Source organism: Ammospiza nelsoni, chromosome 12 (genome assembly GCF_027579445.1).
Source record: "Ammospiza nelsoni isolate bAmmNel1 chromosome 12, bAmmNel1.pri, whole genome shotgun sequence".
NCBI classification, from domain to species: domain Eukaryota; kingdom Metazoa; phylum Chordata; class Aves; order Passeriformes; family Passerellidae; genus Ammospiza; species Ammospiza nelsoni.
In genome coordinates this window covers 3,750,879-3,772,665 of record NC_080644.1, presented here as the reverse complement: position 1 = coordinate 3,772,665, position 21,787 = coordinate 3,750,879, and the positions used below count along the sequence as shown (strand labels likewise).

At 40.6% G+C, this 21,787-nt stretch overlaps 1 protein-coding gene across 2 annotated transcripts in view; it reads right to left on the bottom strand.

Moving 5' to 3' along the window:
• The window catches only part of PHACTR3 (phosphatase and actin regulator 3), a 73,856-nt gene extending 54,294 nt beyond the window's left edge, over window positions 1-19,562 (bottom strand). For both annotated transcript variants that reach the window (XM_059480736.1, XM_059480737.1), the window contains exon 1: window positions 19,402-19,562. The gene's annotated coding sequence lies outside the window, so the exon portion shown is untranslated. The remainder of the gene's footprint in view (window positions 1-19,401) is intronic.
• Between the last annotated feature and the right edge of the window lie 2,225 nt (window positions 19,563-21,787).

Sequence of the window (21,787 nt, the reverse complement as noted above, 5' to 3'; positions counted from 1 at the left end):
CAGGGAGCAGATGGAGAGTGGGCCAGGTTTATCCACATGGCATCCACGTCATCCCCTGAGTTACCTTGGGGGGAAAATCTGGCACAGGAAACGTGTGCAGGCTGCAGACTCACAGAGATCCATGAAGGCAGGGTGAAAATGCAAAGATAAACAGCAGGGAAATACAGAGACAGCTCTGGGTTCAGCTTCCCCTCAGTAAAGGCTGTGCTTGGCCTCAATCACTTTTCCTTTTGCTGAGTGATTTAAATCCTGATTAAGTTTTTGTACTTCCCTGCATGGAAATGCAAGTTTACTAAGTGGTCTCCAAAGTCTGAACTTCCATTTTTACTTCAGACTCACAAGGTTTGCCATTTGTCCTTGTTCTGTAATTTCCACTGCTCTTTAGCATGTTAAATTACAATTTAACATTTTTCTCTAATGGAAGGAAATAAAATAAAAACCCCAAAGCATAATTGTGGGTGGTAGGAGGGGGCTGTGCTTGCCAGGGAAGTTTATTTCCATTTTGTCATGCTGAGCCTCCTTCAAAGTATTTGGATTTTAAAACCAGGTTACCCTGACATGAATGGGGAAACAGATTATGCTTATCAAAGGAAAGAGAGCAGGGAAGTGGCAACTCCAGCTAAATCTCTTAGATAAAAATATGCTTTGTATGCTTGAGATTTGTGATTCCTTCCAAAAAACGTTCCTTGGGAAAGTTGACATATCACCTACCAGCATTACCACCAAGTGAGCCAAGGTGCAAAGAAATTAATCAGGAACTTTTTATGCTTTTGGATCATTGTGTCAAGCTCCAACACCACTTGCTGTGATTTACAATGCACGGTGTAACATTAGCAGTTCATTAGCAAAATAGGTTTGTCAGTGTTTGCATAAAGGAACCCACAACAGCCTTACCTGGGTAAGAAAGAGCTCAGTAACAATAAGAAAATGAGCCTGATGAGGGATTGCTGTGTAATCACTGTTAATTCAGTTACCTGAGCCTGTACAGTGTCTTTGGAGAAGGCAAAGCCTCTCCCCCAGTGAGAGCTGGCTCAGGCAGCAGAGCAGCATCTCCCCACAAAACATCCATTCAAATGAAATAAAAATCCTTTCAAATGGGCACTGCCTCTGCAGAGGGCCGGGGGCCTGTGCCAAGTCTGTCCCTCTGCAGCTGCAGGGGTTTGTGCCACACACAAATGCCCAGGGCTGGGCAGTTCCCCCAGGCTCCTGGAGGGATGCTGTGCTGCAGGACACAGGGAGCACAGGGATGGTTTGGGTGATGCCCTCAGCAGTGGAGCTGTGTCTGCACTGCAGGACCAGCCTTTCATCACCTGCAGTTGTTTAATTAGCTGGAGCCTTGCTGCAAACCTGTTGAAAGGATGTTTTTTATAGCATCCTCAGGGAGTCTGCAGACTGAAACACACCCTGGGCTGTCTCCAAGAGGCACCTTCAAATCCCTTCCACTGCAGCTATCCCTGACAGCAGCTGCCTTTGGAGGGACATGGAACACCCAGGGAAGCCTTTGGTGTAAGGGCAGTGTTTGCAGCAGGGACTGCTCTTCTGGGATTCTGGATTCGTTTCTGGGATTCATCCACTGCTTTTTCTGGGATTCATGGCCCAGGACTGATCTGTTTAGAGTTTCTCCAGCTTATGGGAGCCTGTGTCTGTCAGACACACAGTCAGCTCTCACTTTATATCTATCCCAAACTTGTCTATTCAAGAATTAATCAAATCCTCATGTCCTGGGCACTTTCATGCCCTTGTAATTCCATGCATAATTTCCCTCTTTGCTCGAACACATCACAGCTCTCAGTTGGTGCTGTCACTGTTCAGTGCCACTGCTGCAGATGGAAAACAGTCTTTGTGCTCTGTGAAATGCAGGAGCATCTCCTTTTGTTTTGTTTTCTCCTTTATCACTTCTGCTGCTTCACACTCTTGCTTTCCTCACACCCACTGGCAGGCAACAAACACACCTCAGCCACCAGTCTGCTGCTCACTCCAGGCCTGCTCTAGAGAACAGAACTGAGATTTGGGAGAAGGAATGCTTAGACAACAAAAATGTGACATAAACCAGAACAGCTGCAGGGAAAGGTAGATAGAAAACAGGCACAGTGACCAAGTTCAACTTTTGTATAAGGTTGTGCATCCAATGTGGCTCCTTGTAAAACTGTTCTAAAGCTACCAGTGATTTATACACTTGGTTGGTATGGAAATTGTAAGGAAACCTTCTTGGGAGGTCATTTCATCTGAATGGATGTTAAACATTTTCTAGGGATGGTTTGCTCTGCTGGATGTAATATTCTGTAAATATAAGGCACATGTGGGAAATACTTAAAGGAAAACATTGTTTTTAAAAAATCATTTATTCCACTGTCTACTGGTGCCTCTTACCAAGGCAATTATACTAAATACTCAGCAGTTCCCCAAAGCAAGGTACCACAAACGCCCAGCACCTTTGAAAAGCCACATCTGTGCTTAAACACAGAGCCACCAAGTCCCCAAGGGGGATGGCACTTGTCACCTGTCAAATCCTACATTAAACATCATCCTTAGCATGGAACCTTCTCAAAGCTCTCATAAAGGTTTTAAAGCACTGGTCTAACCAAACTGCAGCATGCCTTCTAAAATTCAATTCTTCACTGGTGGAGAGCCAAGAGAAATAATTGCTTATCAAATTTACTGTAGTGATTATCAGTGTTTGCCTGAACCAAGACCACAATGTCCTAATGGAAATGGCAGGATCTTCAGAGCAAGAATAAACATGGAAATTACTCTAAACATATGAAGCTGTCTCCTCTGCAGCTCTTGGAATTACTCCATTCCAGGTTTTTTCCTTCTTCTATTATAGGAACCAGGAAAAACAAGCTACTGAGTTGTAATCCTTGGCCTGTGTAAGAAACAGCAAAACAGAGAGACAATGTCCCACATGGCAATAACAAAATGAGAATTTTGGCAGGAGAACAGCAATGTCTGTCCATTAACTCCCTGTGTCACTGAGCAGCCAAGCAGGGAGAACTATGGAAGTAACAGCAATTCCTCTTGCTAATGTGATTTATTGGCTGTGCCTGCATTAGCAAGAAATGCAGTGTTCGAAGTGGGGCTGTGAGCAGCTGGTGCTGAGGACTCAACACCTCCTGGCTGCATTTGTTAAGCAGCACTGGTGTGATCTTGTGACTCCAACTCGACAGTGAACGAGCTCTTTCCTCACAAAGTGCAAAGGAAACAAGATTCTTCTTGATAATAAAAATACCAGCCAAACTAAACAAGCAGCCTTCCAAAAATAACCTAAGAGTGCCTGTGTCTTCTTCCCAGAGGATGGATGAAAATCATTATTTGTCTTACTAAATTGCAAGATTCAAAAGCCCCTAATCACACATGCAAATTCATAAGACTTGTTGGTATCAAAATTCACCAACTTTCATCAAGACATTGACTCCTAAATTTTTGGTAAAGTAGAGGTTCCCTTGTGTTGCATTTTTCCTCGTATTAGAGCTTATCTGAAATGTCCTTACATTGCATTTTTCCATTATAAATACCTGTGTGGCAGGTACCTTCCCAGGGCCTTCCAGCAACACATTTTAGCATTAATGAAATTGCTATGCATAAATTAAAAATGGCAAGTTCAAAATTCCTAGAATGATGCTGAGGTCATGACAGAAAAAGCAAATTTAATGCACAGATGGATGAGTTTTTTCAGCTTTTCTTCTAATGTTCACAGTGCACTGAGTTTAGTGGAGAAGGACCCTGCATTTAACAAGAGTTGTACTGGTTTTATTAACTGGAGTCAGTCTTCTTGCAGTTCAGTACAACAACTGAGCTTTGCATTCATTTCTTAGTTCATAAAACATTCTTTCCATGCAATCTAGAGAATTGCTGCTAAAAACATTTTAGAAAAGACATTGTCACCATTTATTGAAATGGTTAGGTTTGAAAGAACAGGAGAGATATCTTGTAAAGGTCATTTTAAATTCAAGTTGTTTTCAAGGAGAAGACTTGTGGGTTGGTGAGGTTGTACTGCTTCCAACAACTGCAACAGCCACAGAATAAACCTCAGCAATATGTCTGCAGCTGGTTGAAACCTCCAGGAATATTAGGCAGTAGTCTGGACAAGTAGGATGTTTAATGACTGCAGTGGTTGCACCTCAGATGGAAACACACAGAGGAAGAAACATATTCAAAGCAGGGACAAAGAATGCCAGGAGCTAAACTAAAATGTGCATGGTAACTGCTGAGAAATGGCTTTTTTAAAGAAATATTTTAGAAGTCTGCTGGTAAAAGTTCTCCACAGCTGCCTGTAAGTGCTGGCAGTGCTGAGTGTCACCTGTGGTTGATGTGTCAGGTGCTGCCCTGCTCCTCCTGGAGCAGTCTGTGGGTCCAGCAGGAGTGGATGCAGCAACTCCTGAGCTGCCCAATATTTTCCTACTCAACGTCTTCTCATGGCTCTGTCAAGGAACCTCAGGGGTTGGGGCCAGCAGGGTGGAGGTGGAGCAGCCTCAGTGTGCCCTGGGACACCAAACCCTCTCTGCACCGTGTCCCACAGACAGACATCGCTGTTTGCCCGTTCATTGTGAATCACAATATGTTTTGGAAAATTTGAATTTGAATTTACAAGGTCCTGCCGTGCACGCTTTGTCTGAATAGGTAAGATTACTCCAGTTCTGTGTTTAGACACTTAATTTATAATGTAATGGTGTAAAAAAAGAAAGAAAATATGGAGAATCTACAATTTTGAGAAGTGTTTACACGAATCCACTTCTGTTCTTCTGGTCAGGGCTTATGCAAAAGTACAAAATGTAGCAACCATTTCCCAAACCAAAGCATGACAGGAGGCTCTCTGTTTGTACAGGCAAATTAGTTCATTTTACTGGCCACAAGTTTTAAATTCACTTTTTTTTGAGCCAACTATCCCAGACAGCTCCTTGGTCTCCAGCTCTTGATTTTCATTCAGGACATGTTTTTGAGACAGAAACCTCTAATGAGTGTTTTTCTAACATTTGCCTTTCATCAGCAGGAATATTTGAATTTCTTTTCTTGCTTTCTTCTCCTACTTTTTTAGTTCTTAATTTATTACTTTTTACACAAAAGGAATAACCAGCTCTGTGACAAAACTATTATTTTATAACCACCACAGAATATGAACTGAATTTCTGTTTCAGTGCAAGAGGTTTTTATTAAACAAGTAAATAATAGTCTTGTTAGTTTCAGCCATATCCTGGGCCTGTTTTTATGTCTCACTAAGCCCAAACATCTTGGGAGGAAAACCAGCATGGAATATTTTTACCCTGTCTGACCTAAATTTATGTTTGGTTTAGTTGTTCCAAGAGAAAGAGAAGTGGAATAACTACTCCCTCTTCTCAGTTTCTTTTCAGCACTCATATTTTAACTGTGTTCTCAGCTGCCTGCATGAGTGACAGAGAGCAGGGAACAAGAACCCCCCACAATATTGAAATTACTGCTTCCTCAGGAGGGAGCCTCTGTGTGTTTTGGGGGATACCACTAAAAAGCCACAAAAATCTCCTGAAAGCTTCCTCGTACCAAAAACCTCCATGGGAACCAACAGAGGAAGTGACAATATCTTAGCTGCAAAAAGGGATTATTTATGAGTGTAATCATAACAAAGATACCTGAGGGTTTCCATACAACTCTCTTGAAATTCATGTAATTGTTCTCCAGCATTTGCAGAGATTTCAGACTGCTGTGACTTTGTGGATTGTTTTGTGTAATGACAGTATTGAATTTCACTGGTCTAGGCATAATTTGGATTTGATCCTGTGATGTTCCAAGAAACTCTGAAATCCACAGGCTTTTATAAGAACTGGGAGGGTGTTCAGTGCTTGCCACACTGCTCCCCACTGTTCCAAGATAATGAGTTCATCCAATGTCCCTTCCTGTACAGTGTAAGTTACATCCAAACTAAATCTGTTTGAGGCTGCCTAAGAAATATTTAGAAACAATGGGGGAAAACCGTCCTTCATTCTGAAATGCCAGAACTTATTGAGAAGAAGCCAGACCCCTCTTCCTTTGGTTCATGTCTGGACTGAGCAGGGCAGAGCAAACCAGGTCAAGGATCTTGTGCAGTGAGAGGAAAAAAGGTCAACTTAATCATAAACCAAATTCACTGGGGGTCAAATGGATTCAAAGAGCAAACACACAAGAGTAAAAAGATGTTGTGAAACATTAACAGAGACCCTTGGTATCAAATGTGCCCATCAGCTGTAGAGCACTTACAGGCCTGTGGGATTGTGCCTCAGCGTGCCCTGGCTCAGTCCTGTTGGCTGGAGCTCATCTGCCTCTAACACAGAGATTCAGTCCCAAATTCCTGCCCATAGACAAGGAGTTGCTCACACTGAAATCACATCTCCCTACCAGGAACTCTTCTCTTTCTCACTGGGCTATCCTTCCCATTCTGCTTTCACAGCCAGTGTCTGCTGTCATTTCACCTCTGCACAGCTCTGACTGCTCATCTTGCAGTTTGCTGAGCCTCTGCACAGGAACAGCCTGACTTTAATCAAGACTATGCAGGAACAGCCTTTCTTCTCTGAGAAAGCTTTTAGACATTAAAAGTATTCAGGGTTGGTTTACAACATTGGGTAATGAAGCAGAGCTAAAAATACCATATGTTCCTCTGACATTGCCCATTCATTGCTATAAATGACTGGAATTTTGGTGACTGCAGAACAAAACATGTTTTATGGTTTTGCTTTTAAGTGAGGCTGTGTATAAAGTTCTTTGCCACTTGGAATATCTCAGTGTTTTACATAAGAGGATAACAAAGTTTATTTGGGAAAGGCAGTGAAGCCTGCAGCTTGTTTTCCTCTCGTTTTCTTTAATGAATGAGGAGAGATCGTAGAATGTGTGATCACAGGAGTAGAACTGGCTGAATTTGCTCAGTTATGAGAAAATACAGTGAGGAATTTATTGAGTCTGCCCCCCAGAACATCACCTCTGATTGGCAATTCAGTGCACTGGATAAGCAGAAATCTTTTCAATCGGCTCCAAGCCTCCTCTGCAATCTGTGTAAATCTATTTCAACAACAGAATGAGATTATCAAAGCATGACAGAGAGCTGACACATAGGGCCAGATTGTTTGAAGATGTTTATTTTAAGTCATTTCACATAATCTTATTCACTATATTTGTTTTTTGAACTCAGAGAAGGAGAATTTTTTTTTTCCCTTGTAATTAAAACTCTGAAGGCGGACACTCTTGCCTGCACAATAAAAGAACTTAAAATATTTTAGAAAGTATTAAAAAAACCCTTATAAAAACCCTCAATTAATTTCTTCCTTTCAAGTGCTGAAACGATCTAATGCTATTAATAGAAGATTCTTTCTCTGTGGAAAATTTATTCTTCTATTTAAAGCTACTGGGGAAAAGCTTGAAAGAACAAAAAATTATGATTCTGCCATCTGGCTATCAGTACAGCCTTTGGATGATGAGTTCAGATAGTGGCTTTAGAATGCACACATTTATTTGGAAAGAAGGCAGGATGATGGACAAGGCATCATTTGCATCCCATGGCTACTACACCCCTGCTAGAATCCCACCCATCTTGTCCCTCAGTTCTGGGGGAAGAACTGGGGGATCCCAGATTGACAGCCCTGAAAGCCACAGATTTTCCTTCATGCCCAAAAGCAGGCAGAGCTAATGCAGCAGCAGAACCTCCCCAGGTGCTGCTCAGCCAAGCCTGGGTCTAACGCAGACACCCCAAGATGAGCAGAGCAGGTGTTGCTCTGTCCCCATGATCTCCCTGCAGAGGGATGAAATTGATACCAGAGCTGGGATGACATTTCATGTGGGCAGAGGATGAGAACTCCTGTCACAATAAATCAGCAAACAGAACACCTCCCCAGGAGTTTAAAAGGACGTTTTATACTCAATAGCTCATATCCTGCTTCCAGGCACCTGATCCATTAGGCTTTACTTCCTTGACATGTGCTAGGACTTGGTAATTTTCTTCACATGCTGACTCTGCACCCAGGTGCCATTCTAGGGATTCACTCCAGAGTTATGAGTTATGAGTTATGTGTCTTGTGCATTCCTGGTGGGATCATGCAGAGATCACATTCACAAAAACACAGGGGTGTGCTGCCCAAAACATGTGATTCACAATAAACACAGTGAAACCTGAACAGAAGGCTTAAAGCTGAAAATAAAATACTTCTCTGGATGTTGTTCTTGCTTTAACAAGGAAATGGAGGCAAAGGATTTGTAAAGTGAACACTGTGCTAGAGATCTCTGAGTAACCCAAACCCAATTCTATCTCTGCAGCATCTGCATGGCTGTGAGCTCTAAAATGGAGAGCTAAGCAGCATTCCCTATTTGCAGGCTGCTGGATGGGAGGAATTATGTATTTCCATTACGTGGAATATATGCATATAATATATGCATGGCATGGGATTAGATATAGCAGCTCAGACCCCCTAACACAACTCTTCTTCCACAAGAATTTAAATCTTCTTCCCTTAGAAGATGCAGACATGTCAAGCAGGTCTTTGTTTACAGACTCTTGGGCTGGTATCCAATAAATTGAGTTTTAGGGCATTCAGTAACAGATCAAAATGACCACAATTCCAATGGTACAAAGTGCAGATCCAATAGAAATTCATTCTGCCCTCTCAGATTGTTTAAAATACATTGATTAGTCCGCACTGCTCCTGCAGGCTTTTTGCTGGATCAGGTATCATTTCTCTGCACCACTTGCACTTTGTGCTGTATCAAGAATTGTCTGTCATCCCCCAGTTGGCATCAGTCTGGCATAAAGCACAGAGCTGGCATAAAGTGTAACCCAGCTCTGGCTGATTTGACAGAATTATGGTCATTTGCCCATGCCTGCTCTGCAGGAAACCTGTCCTGCTGTTAAAAGCCCTCATGCACAGACCTGGTGTCAACACCAGCCTCTCATAGGATGGCAGAGCCTGGCAGTGCCAGAAGGTGATGGGAAACTCAGGGAGCAACTCAGCTCTGAGCCTGGGGTGGCAAAAACGAGACAGCCCATGGTGGCTCCAGCACTGTGCCTTTCACTGTGCTCAGTGACCTCAGCTCTCACCAGCAGTTCCTGCCACAGGAGCAGAGAGGAGAGGATTTTCACAGCTGCAGGGGGGGACGCAGAACATCTCTGTTTCCAGGGCAGAACAGATGCCCTGCCCTCTTGCTTGCTCTTCCTGGCTGATGCATCACAAGTTCGGTAGCATTCTGCAGTCTGTATCTATATAATGCATCTACACTGAACATGGGTATGCACGCAGCATTACACATTATATTACGTAACTACATGTTGAAAATTTTTAAAAAGCCATCAAGGAGTCTGCTGATAATATGGACTTGATTACAAAATAGCTGCTTCTCATAGAGGTCAGAGTGAGAGAGGGTTTGGGAGCTTGATTTTAGAGTGGCACAGTCAGCACCAGAGATCCTGTAAACCCAACCCAGCTCCCCAGGCTGCTCCTAACCCCTCCTCAATAATGCATCTCATTCATCTGAGCAGCATGCATGATGATTTTCAAATAAAACAAGATAAGGCACGAGTTAGAAGTTAGATTTTGGCATCTATTACAGTCCTGTCTTACATGTTCATATTTATAATGCTCCAGTGCCTAAATGCACAGTGAAAGGGCTGTAAACAAGAGTTAACTGCAGCTCCATTAAAGGGTTCTTCGGGTCTCCTCATCCCTCCTGGCTTTTCTTCCCTCTGATTCCTCTGTTTCCTCTTTTTTTCATTTTTTCCCCGTTTCTCCACCCCTGGCCCCCAGAGCTGGCAGAAGGGCAAGGGGAGAAGGGCAGTGCTACTTTGTATTTAGGCAACACTAAAAGCGAAAAGCTTTGACATCTCCCAAGCCAAAACTGGCAAAGCCAGCTGAAAAAACCCAAACGTTCGTGCTCCAAATTGCCAACTTTTCTTATTTGTTGAAAGCATTCCAGGGTGGCTTCAGGCTATGCTGAGCTAGCCTAAAGGCAGGTTTAACTTATGTTTTGACCATTTAAGAAGGAAAACAACTCTCTTCTTCCGTGATGCTCTTTGGCACTCAGTAAATAAATTTTATCATGGCAACTGCAAAGCCACTTGAGGCTTGAAGACACAAATTTTAAATTAAAGTGGTCCTTGACATCTTGTTTTACAAACTAACCTGGGCACTCTACAGTCATTAAGAATAAAAAGCCCACATGAAGTAGCTTAGTATCATGTACTAGTGTCATGTTTTCCAGTTGTTACTTCAACATAACAGCTGAGTCTTACATAATCCTGTTTTGTAATTATATACCCAAGTGCTTTACAGAGGAAGAAAGCTAAAATGTGTATTGGGACCTGAGTCAGGTTGATCCAGTGCTGGAAAGAGAAACTTCATCTCTAAATGTTGCTCCAGAACTCTGCCTTTTAGCTTCTTGAGCTAAACCCTAGAGCCCAGCAACTTCTCACTGGTCACAGGCTGGGGAAGTTCCCTAGAGCTCTCCTGTCCTCACTCTGAACATGGTAGAATTACTCTGAACAGTAAATAATAGAACTGTTTTGGGTTTTTTAACCAAACCTGAATGCTGTGCAGAATGACTGGACTGACTGCCACAGAAAAATATTTTCAATTATTGCAGCGTGCAGCTGTCCACGAAGGAAGTGCATATTTAGACCTAATTTGAGTTACTGCTGCCACAGCTGGAGGTATGAATCACATCATGAGTGTGGGTTTGGGCTGTTCTGATGTGGATGCACTCAGCTGCACAGGCAGAGGCAGGGATTGTCCACATCTTCCGCAGGCTCAGTTCATCATCCCCTCCTGGACACTCCAGGCAAACAGGAAAACTTCACAGGGCTCACAGACTCCACAGCCAGACCTCCCTGCACCAGCAGAACTTCTTGCCATGATTCTCCTCAAAACAGATTAATCTTTGTAGAAAATGAGAGCAGAGGCTAATGAGGGTTGAGTGTTGATACAAAGATAAAGTAGAAGCAGCTATTTCCTACAAACACAGCAAGGTAACAGTTTCTAGCAGGACATTCAATAAAACCAAGCCCTACCAGAATGCACAGATACAAGGGAATTGAGTTTGAAGTCAAATCTGATGCTGACTGGCTTTCTTCAGTGAGATACATGACACTTGGTCTCCTTATCTCACCTTATCAATTTAATCACATTTTTAATGAGCAGAAATATAAAAAGTAAACATTCAATTTCTCTTCTTACAATACAAATTTTCTTTCTATGCTGCTTACTTTGAATAACCAGAGTTCATTTTTAGACCCCTGTTCAATATTTCATTCCAAGGATTTCACAAGCATCTTTGAAATGCTATTTTGAATCTTCAGCAATGTTTAATGCAAATTTCCTGGGATTTTCCCCCCTCTCAAACTGGGCTCTGTCTTTCAGAGTGGGGGAAGAGCTGTTTCATGGTTTGCTTATGAATCCAGCTCCATTCCTACCTGAGAGAGAAGTGAGAACTCTGCAGACCAGGATAGAGATGAACTGTGGGCAATTTCTGTAGCAGCCCCATATCTTTAGATGGGCAAAAAAATTCTAAAAGTCATTCAGGGGTGTGTCATTTTCTATTATCAATTCTGAATGAGAAATCATTAACTACTACCAAAAAAAAGTAGCTCAGTGGGATAAGCATCAGTGTTTCAGCAGTTATGGAATGACAGATATATTTGTGTCTTGTTACGTGTGCAAATAACAGTAACTGGCATTGATAATGGTATTTGGGAAGCTGCTGTGCAATTTTATGCTCAGAAGAAAATAATCTGATGTGTCATTTGGCATAAATTGCCTCCTCTGGATTTGCAGATCACCACAGTTCTCTCCCATTTTAATTGGGTTTCACTGTGCTAATTTCTCTGGAATATTGCTTTTCTCACCTTTCAGATTATTGTTAAATCCTTTATTGAAAAGGAATTATCACCTATCTTTCATCTTCCAGATAAGAAAAAATAAGAAAAACTGGGAAAAGTTCTCATTATTTGGAGTAAAGGGAGAGGTGAGAGGATCCTGCTGCTTTTTCTAATTTGGGCAGTGTTTTTAGCTGACTTCCAGCAGCAGTGCAGGTGTAACACACCAGGGAAAGTCTCCATGGGGCACTGAGCCTGTGCCATAAAATAGCCCCAGTTTAATTTATCTGGCACTGAAAACAAGGGAGAAGACTTTTGACTGGCAGACACAGGGATAGAAACAGTCCTTTGGCTTTATTACCATTGCCAGGGGTGTGAATTACATCCCCTTGAAAATTGCTTATATCCCCCTGCCCTTTTTTTCTTTTAAACAGTGGGAGGAGGGCAAGAGAAAGGGATGGATCCCCTTGGCCATCTGGTTTTTGAACAGCAGAGTGGATGTGGATTAAATTTTCAAGGCTTATTCCCCAAAAGTGAAAATCAGAAATTTACATTCTGAAATTTTGATACTTGGATGTATTTGTCCATCTTCCCAAGTGCTGCTGAGGAAGTGGTGCCTGGTGATCATGTCTGGAAAATCTTGCAAGAGACTGAGATCTAATTTTGGCAAAAAATACAGTGCTGCAAAAATAACATTAGGGTCTGATAGCTCAGTTTTATGTGAGTGACAGAGCTTATTTCTTCTTGAAAAGCATTAATAGATTTTGCAGATAGACAATAGAAATAAATTAAATTTTCTGGCCCACGTGGTTATTCAGCAGAGCTTGGTAAAGTGAGTCATAAGGGCTCAATAGCCCATGGTTTAATTTAAGTTACATGACTTCTAAGAAAATCTTAAGATTTTTGGGGGAGGGAGATGAACTTTTTATAGAAAGAATTAAAGAACAAGGAAAGACCAGGGAATAAATCTGAAGGAATTTGGTGTACAAAGTCGGCACAAGCAGCCTCAGTGGAAGACAGGAAGGAGAGACCCATCCTTCATGTGTAATAATCCTGACCTTTGCTTCAGTTTTAAAGGAATACTTGATAGCCAAATTATATAAAACAGATTAACCAGAAGCAGAAGGTTGAGGGAGCGCTGAATTAAATATTCCAGTAACTATCAGATCAGTCTCGTGTGGCATTCTCCTCTTCAGCCACTGCACAAGGGTCAGGAATTTGCTGTTCAATTAACAAATCATGGGATATTCAAACAAATCAGTGCTTTCATCAGCTTCTACCATTTCATCACATTACCTCTTAAATTGATTTTATATTTGAGGCTATATATTCCCTGAAATACATTTCTCTGCATATGTGGAGCATGAAAAATTAATCCATTAACAGGTATTCTTTAACTAGGTCTCAAGAGTGCTGTCAGCCTGAATTATGCTGCATTTTCCAGTATCTTTTTAATTTTGCATGTTCTAGATAAAAAACAGTTTCCTTTAAAAATGGTTGCTCTCTTCTCTGTAATGACAGGAGGGGAAGAGGATATTGAAAAGTTCCTCATCAGCATAAATAAATTAAAGTCCCCACTTCAGAGAAGCCAAGAGGAATGAAGGTCCATTAAATGTTTTAAGAGGAAGCTGGAGGCAGAGATGACCAAAATGAAGCTCCCCAGTCTAAATATATTAGCAACTCTCTCCACAGTTGGATTTTTAAATGTCACATAATCTATTAAAACTGAAACATCTTTGAAGGTAGCACAATCAGAGGAGGGATTGTGCTACCACATATTTAAATAATGGAGCATCATATTTGCAGTTTTTAAACCTGTATTTGCAGGTTAAAATTCAGCTTTCTGCTAACAGGGCCAGCCTTGTATTTCTGCCTCTCCCCAGGCTCCTCCTCTCTTTGTTATCCCTTCCTCTGCTGCCTGATGATGCCTCCTTTTGCAGGATTTCAAAGATTTGCAAAAATTTCACAGCAGTAATCCTGTCATCCAGCCAGGGAGATCTATGTACTCTATTTATAAACTGATACATTTCCACTGGCTGCACAACAGTAAATTCATGATTAATTAGATATTATTTTAGAGAGGTTCTCACACAGCCAGTGTTTGAGTGAGTGTCAGCTCAGGATTCAACCCCAAGTTTTATGGTATTTATGCTTCAGTGTTGTTTTTTTTCCGGCAGATATTGATAAATTTGACAATATTTACATTTCTTGTGTCACTTTTCATAAAGAATGTCTTGTGCATACCCCAAACCTGGAAGATCTGTTGAATTTTTCTTTGTACCACTGACTTGCCTGTTGGCCTTGAGCAACCTTTCCCTTCCCTCTGGGTTTCATTTATCCTCTTTGAGTAAAAGGGATACAAGGAATTTAATTTACTTTGAAAGGTATGACTACCACTCACAATGTCCTCTGGAGTCCTGGGATAAAGGATGGATGTGTGTTTCACAGAGAGGACATTCCTGGCAGTGCCTTTGGCAGGAGGATCCTTCCCTGTGACAGGAGCACCATTTCAGGGCTCAGGAGGGGGAAGGAGAAATATGCCCAGAGTTTCTGAGGTGATCCTGCTCCATCCATCCTGGAAAACTTTAATTTCTGAATACCAACTTTCTCCCTGCAGAATCTCCCTAATTTTTTCCACTGCCATTTATTGTGGCTTATGACAGTTTTATCTTGAGTTATGGGCATATTTTTTCACCTGGGTTTCAAACATAGAATGTTTTTATCAACTTAGAGTCATCTTGTAGGCATCTTCCTTTCTGGACTGTTTATTTTAGGGTTTGCTTTTTTTCCTGATCACCTCATTTTTACATGGGCCCTTCCCTAGAAATTAAGCACCTGAATGCACTGGCCCTCCTATTCCCCCCCAAAATAAAACTGTATTTTGGCTCTTTCTCCTTCAACCCTTTTGAGCTGAGCTCTGAGCACCACTTGAGATGAAATTCAGAATTCATTTCTTTGGGTCCTGAAACTGCTGTTGGGTAGAGCAATTGTTTACTGTGTCCAAAATTGTTCATCCCTCTTGTCTTGAAAAGGATCCAGGCTGTAAGAGGGGAACCTTCTACCATTGATACTATCTGCAATTCACAGCTTTTCTTCATAATCTTTTTTTTCACTGAAAACCGAAAAATCCAAAGTCCCATTTAAGTCTCTTTTAGTCACTTGACATGGGGTTTTTTTTCACTGAGATGGTTTTGCAAATATTATCAACCTCTGTAAACAAGACCAAACCACACAGGGGAAAGTCCTCCTTAACCTGATCCCTGAAGAGCCATTTGGAACAAATGGCTTTGCATAATCCAGCTTTTTCTAATTAGCATCTCTGGCAAAAAGCCACTTGGGTATATCTGATATCCTTTTATCTTAAGATTAAATTTACATTTGCTGCTAGGTAGCTCTGACATCTTCATTCTTGTTTTAGATCTCTGTCATAACATGATTATTGTGTGATCACTGCTCACAGCAAACCAGCCCCTATTTGTAACTGGCTCAGGCTCACCCACAGTGATGGGCTCTACAGTCTTGTCAAAGAATTTTTCGGGATTTTTTGCAAATTCAAAAACTGTTGTTATAAAAGCTGCAGGGCAGGTTTAGAGTATTTTGGAGCCATATAACAATTCCAAAAAATAAGATGGAAAAACAACCAAGAAAATAATTGATAAAAAAGAATGTTTTTTTTTTTAAGAGATTGCAATTTAAATATTCTAAAGGAGGTTAGCTTTACAAGACAGACTACAGCACAAATTTCAATGAATTTTCCGAAGTTCTGAAGAACTGAGAACAACAGATCCTTTCTTTAATCCAGTTTTCTAACCACAAAATCTTTTTCTACCACAGACAACCAAGCACTTTGGAATATAACTTTGCAAGGGCAGATCCACTATCAGTGCTATAAATCCTTCCAGCCCTTATGAAATCAGTTGATCTATTACTGATTATATCAACTGAGGATCTGCCACAGGACTCTCCAGTAAAAAAGAAGTTAAACAATATAAATCAAAGGAAAGTGCTTTCATAAACACTAGAAATATTAACAAAAATTCTTGTGCCATGAAAAAATCCGTAACTTTAAAAAAAAAAAAGTTTGAATAGATTTTTTTTCAACGCTTGGAAACAATGAGAAAGTTCTCTGGTCACAGCAGGAAATGTGTACTTCAGATCAGTCATTCATCTAATTTATTTTAGGAAGTTTCACTATTCACCAATGTCCCCTACAGCTGCTTTAGTGATAGCCTTTATTGTAAAGTGCCAAAAAGGGTGGAAAATATCCTACCATGCAAAGTTACCTCTCCTAGACATCCCTTTCTGAGATTAGAAACAGAAAAATCAAACTGCAATGCAAAGGTAGTCTGCTACAAATCAAACAGGAATCTAATTCTGTTCACCACACAGGCCTTTGGGATTTTCATAACTTCTGTGCTTAATCAGATTTCATTTGATGGCCATTCATTAAGGAAAACATTCCCATTTCCCCAGGTAAGCAGATTTCTTCCTCCCAACAGCTTTGTGCTCCACTCTCTCTTTACCACACGAGTCTGTTGAGTGTTCAGGTCAAAACCACAGAGCAGGAAAACATTAATGCAGAACTGGAAATCCTTTAATTGTTCTCATTTGAGGTCTGTTCACCTCAAACACCACCAGGAGAGTGAGGGAAAGTGCTCCAGTCACACAAGTCTGAAGTTGTACTGGGCACTTTTTACTAAGACCATGCTGAAATAAATAACATAATGCTACCCCATGAGGTCTACTATAAATCAGCTCCTTTTCAACCCATTAAAAACTGCATAAATCACATTCTGTTAGCTCAGGGCTGCTTTATAATTGCAAAATAGTGCCAGATTTTCAGCAGAAACAAGGGCTTGGTGGTGGACAAGATTAGAGCTCCATAAATTAATCAAGCATAATTTACCCACTCATAATATCAATAAGCATGCAGCACTCATAGCATGCTCTTATGTCCAACATTTAATGCTTACAGAATAGCCATTATAGATTATTATGCAATGAAGGCTACCACTACTAGAAATTACACATTACAGATTTAATCTATTGACTAATACTAAAAATCCAACGGCCAAAAAAACATACTGTTCATTTCAATGGAGATTAAAATATTCTTTCTAGGCTCACTTTAAAATGAAATACTGAAAATCTCCTTAACCTTTAATGTGCATTATTTAACTTCTTTTTTAAAGAAGTAACCTGGTTATTTCAATGCTACATTTCACAGCATTGCCTCAGAAACCACTGAGTGGGCAAAACTGAGGACAAGGAGCTGAGTGCAGGATGATGGACTACAAGTGGGAAAGGAAACAAAGAGCTAAAGGCAGAGCAACTTCTTGATTGGCTTGGCCTTCAAAGCACATCCTAAAACTCTGTCCCAGACTTAGAATTAAGAGAAGAAAAATTGCGCCTTGGAATGGTAAAGTGTAGGATTAGAAATACAAATGAGAGGAAGAAAATTTCAAGAGAGATAAAATTCAGCTGGAGAGATCTGAAGGGAAAGAAACAAGTTGAATTCACAGCACACTGTCCTCAGAGGCTCCAATGGAATCCAAGATTTCAGACACTGTTTCTCTCTTGGGAAATGCCTGATGGGTGCTGGTAAAGGTTCCACCTTCGGGTCAGTTTGTCACCCTATATGTCCCTGCAGCAGCTCTGTGACAAAACCCTGGTGCTGAACTCTGTGGCAGAAGGTCTGGGGCTGTTTTAATTGATATTCTGAAGTCTTTACCAGAGTTCTCACATGCCTGCTGTTAGTTACATATTCTTATACAATATTCTACAGTCATTCCCTGAGAAATTGTATGATGGCTTGGCTGCAAAAGTTGTGGATGGGTCAGGGAACTGTGGAAAAAGGAAGGTGGAGAAGGCCCTGGAGACCTGGGTTCTTTCTCCTGCCAGACTGCCAGTGGGGGAAGAGTAAATCATTTAAACAAGGTGCTCATCTTCACAGCACAGCTGACCTGTAAATCTTCAGGTTGTTGAGAATCCACAACAGAATTGAGTAAGACATTATTCTCTAAGCATGCAAAGAGCGGCCTTATCTAACGGGTCTGGAAAATCAGAGGTACACACCTGAAGTGAGGCAGTCAAAATCAGCATTTTCAAACCTCTCTGCTGCTCAAATCTGTGAGGTGGACACTCCAGCCCCACACTGCTCAGAGCTTTTCTCCAGCAGGTACTGTAGTGACACCACTCCATAAAAGCCTCTGAATATATTAATAACTTCTGCCCTCACAGATTACTGGGGAAAAATGTTTGTGATGTGCACTTTAAGGCTGCATCACAATGCATATGCACAAGAAACCAAGTGAAGATTGTAGAGGCAACCATAATTCTGGCACTTCCTAAGTTTTTAGTGTCTGCTTTTAAAATCTTCATAATGTGCTTTTAACATAGCAGCTTTCTGGTATATAACATGTGATTATCTGAAATTACATATATATTTTCACAGTATCTGGAGAACATTTTGTTTTGTACTTTAGAAGGATCCCGAAAATAATCGTTATTTAACAAAATCGTCCCTGGCTTTCTTTTCCCTTTGCTTTTATGTGGAAGCCACAGAACAGCTTTTCACATACCAGATGAATAATGTGTAGGAAGAGTGAGAGAGGAAGGAATTGATAGCTTCTTTTTAAGTATGTGAATTTAATTTCACCAGGCACTTTAATCATAATGCAGACCCAAATTTACAGGGGAAAAAAATCTCCTGAATGCTCCTATATGTTGGTTTATATACATGACTGAAAAAGTTCATGTTCTAGAAAAGAATACATTTCTTTCCTGATTTTTTCAACTGTTCTTTGAAAATGAATATACATCAATATCTAAAGTATCAGGCAGCATAAAAACATTCTGCATCTTCAAACTACAGCAAAATACAGTCAGAGGCTTGCTGGACAACTGTTAGATTACCTGACCAGATTTAGAGGTTTCACAGACAGAAATTTTCTTTCATTGTTAGATTTTTTTTAACAAAACTCTTTTTATCATTAGTGCTAAGAAGAAAAAAAATGAGCTATTCAACACATCCTAAACTCAAAAGTACTGTGGCACTTGCAGTGAGAAATATTCCTTGTTTCCTATCCCCATTCCCTCCATCTTCTCTGCAACATAACTGCATACATAAATCCCTCTCCCTATTGGAAAAGTGTATCTATTGATCCTGAAATCAGCACGTGTAACAGTTATGCAATTGATCTGCCAGCACCATTCCCAGCTCCCAGTTTGGGAGGAAAACATTCCTGGTTATGGAACGGAGGATTTTCAGAGCCCAAAGTATGAAAGAATAATTCTACTTGTTTAGGTAAAAGACAGCCAATGAAATTTTTTCCTCTATTCCTAATGGTCACAAAAATAACACATTCTTGCGTATTTTATCACAAGCAAACGATCCAAGAAATCCTAATTCCTTCATGTTAAAAGCCCACAGCATTCCCTCAATACAGAACCCCAGAAATACATTTAAAACATCCAAAGCTTCAATGCCCACTCACCTCAGCTAAAACTCCCAGCAAACAGATCAGTTAAGGAAAATAAGCCATCTATAGCAGGAAGGAAATATTTATCCATCTTTCTATTCATTTCTTTTATCCCTTTCTACTCACCTCAAGAGCTGCTGTTGCTCGGAGCACACAGAAGGCAGCAGCTCAATCCGAGGAAGAAAAATGTTATTTCCTTCCACCCTCTGTGACTGCTCTCCCTTGAAACTCCTTCACTTTCTCTTTCAAGTTGCACAGAAACACGAGGATGGACCCTTTGGGCTCTCTCCAGGTCTGTGTATATTATGTAAAACAGATGGATGCATTTCCTGCTTTAACCACAAAAAGCATGTCTGCTCTGACAGGCACTGGGATCATTAATGGTGACTGTGTGCAACAGTGCAAGCCCACGGAATGCTCAGAACTGGGTTCAGCTCTCTAAATGCAGAACCAGAGCAAAATCTACAAATCAACTTCTCTTTGGTGCAAAAGTTTCTCTTTTTCTCTCCAGCAGCAGAAAATATCTGTTTAACCCGCACATTTCAGTGGAAATGCTGGAGCAGAGCTCTGGACTTGGCGTAACACCAGAAACAAACACACTGGGGATGTTCTGGCCATTAAAACGCCTCCAACCCCAGCGTCACTTTCGGTCAGCTACCACATCAAACCTGTGATTCCTTTCTCCCAAGACAATTTTGTCTTGTAGCACTGTCAGCAAACTGCTCCAGCACTGCTTGAAAAGATTCCAGCCCAAATTACAGTTGTGAAAGCATATTCTGGCCTCTTCCCTTACTATTTTTTTCTAGAATATTTACATTTCATATTATTCCCCACCCAGTCTCAGTGATAGCTCCCAGAATGCAGGAAAACAGTCTTTCCTTCCTGCAATCCTAAATGTCTTCATTAGGGAGACTTAATGCTGAAGTGTTTGGGAAGGCAGATGCTCTGGATGTAAAAGAAACAGGAGAGGACTCAGTGAACAGCTGCATTGCTCTCAGCTTCCAGAGAGCCATATTTCAGAATGGTTTTCTACATTATTTTGTCAGTGGGAACATATTATTACCATCTATATTTAAAAATACTGGCTTTCCTGCACGAAGGCAACAGCAGACTTAAAACCACAATGACTGTTCTGTGCAAGTATTCTGTGCCAATGATGCAGAAAATGAGATCCAAGTGAAAAACAAAGTGGTTTAGAAGGTCTTTGCTTGCAAGGTGTCTGTACAGAACTGGCCAAAAACAACTGGTACAGGAATTATTCTACACTTTAATCAATATTCACAGCTCTTTGTTGAAATTTCACTGACTGCTCAGTAATACCTTGTTTTTACTAATGAGCACTATTTTATTACATCTGTAGTACATTGAAATGCTGGAAATTAAACCCATGTTCCAAAGTTAATTTTCTTCTCTTCTTAAAGAAAATATTTTTCAAGTAAACTGAGCACTGTCTGTTTCCGTAGATATTAAATCATGTAATTCCTGAAAGAGTCTGGCAAACAACTCCACTTTGGAGCCCTGAGCATAGACTAGAGAACTGCCAAAACCCAGAGAGAAAATATAAATGCATTTTCGATAAAGTCTTATAAATTTAAAGTAAATCACAATCCTTTTTTCCCCAGGAAATAGATATTAACAGTTTTTTCTCTTATTGAGTCTTCTTATGCATCATCTCCAACCACCCACGTTTATTTTCCAGAATAGTTTAGGCAGTGACTAAAGGATCCACTGCAGCTCAGGTAAATTGCTTCTTCTGAAAAAAGTGCACTAATCATGTGGATAATATAAAATTGATTTGGTTTAATTCAATGAACATATGTAAAACAGAGCTTTCAGTCATAAACAGGACTTCACTGGACAGCCCATGGTTTATTCCCTAAGGGATACTTTAGGGAATAAGTTTAATGAAGTACTGTTTCAACAACTTATTATCATTGGGGGTCTTTTAATTAATTTCAGTGGCATTTAATTTAAATAAAAAATAAAATGTCCATCTCTCACTATTCTGTGCACAGAAATCACTCCCTTCTGCTTACCGAAGTTCTGGAAAAAGCTATGACAAACAAAGACCTAACTTCAAATGTAAATAAAAATATTAGGCAAATTCTTTATTAAAAATTAAAGAGTCTTAGAGGAAAGTTCCCAAACATGTGCTTAAATTCAAGAACTTAGTCTTTACAAGGTTAATAGGATTCATTTGTCATGGAGATGCCACATGCCAAACAGGATTCTTTGAGTTTTAAACCCATGTTTGCTAAGCTTCTAAATACTTGAAATTTAGGCACACAAGTTTGAAAATCTGGGAAAAGCTTCTTAAATGCAAGTGAAAAATAAACAAATCTATCCTGGTGCAGAAGTTGCTATGAATCATCAGGCCTAGAGAAGTTACCCAAGGCAGGAGCTGTGTCACAGCCACTGCAGCAGCCAAGGCAAGAGGAAACTTTGGATACAGGAAAACAAACGAATAAACATCTTGAGGAAGCTGATGCTTTGTACTCTTGCTGATGGGAAA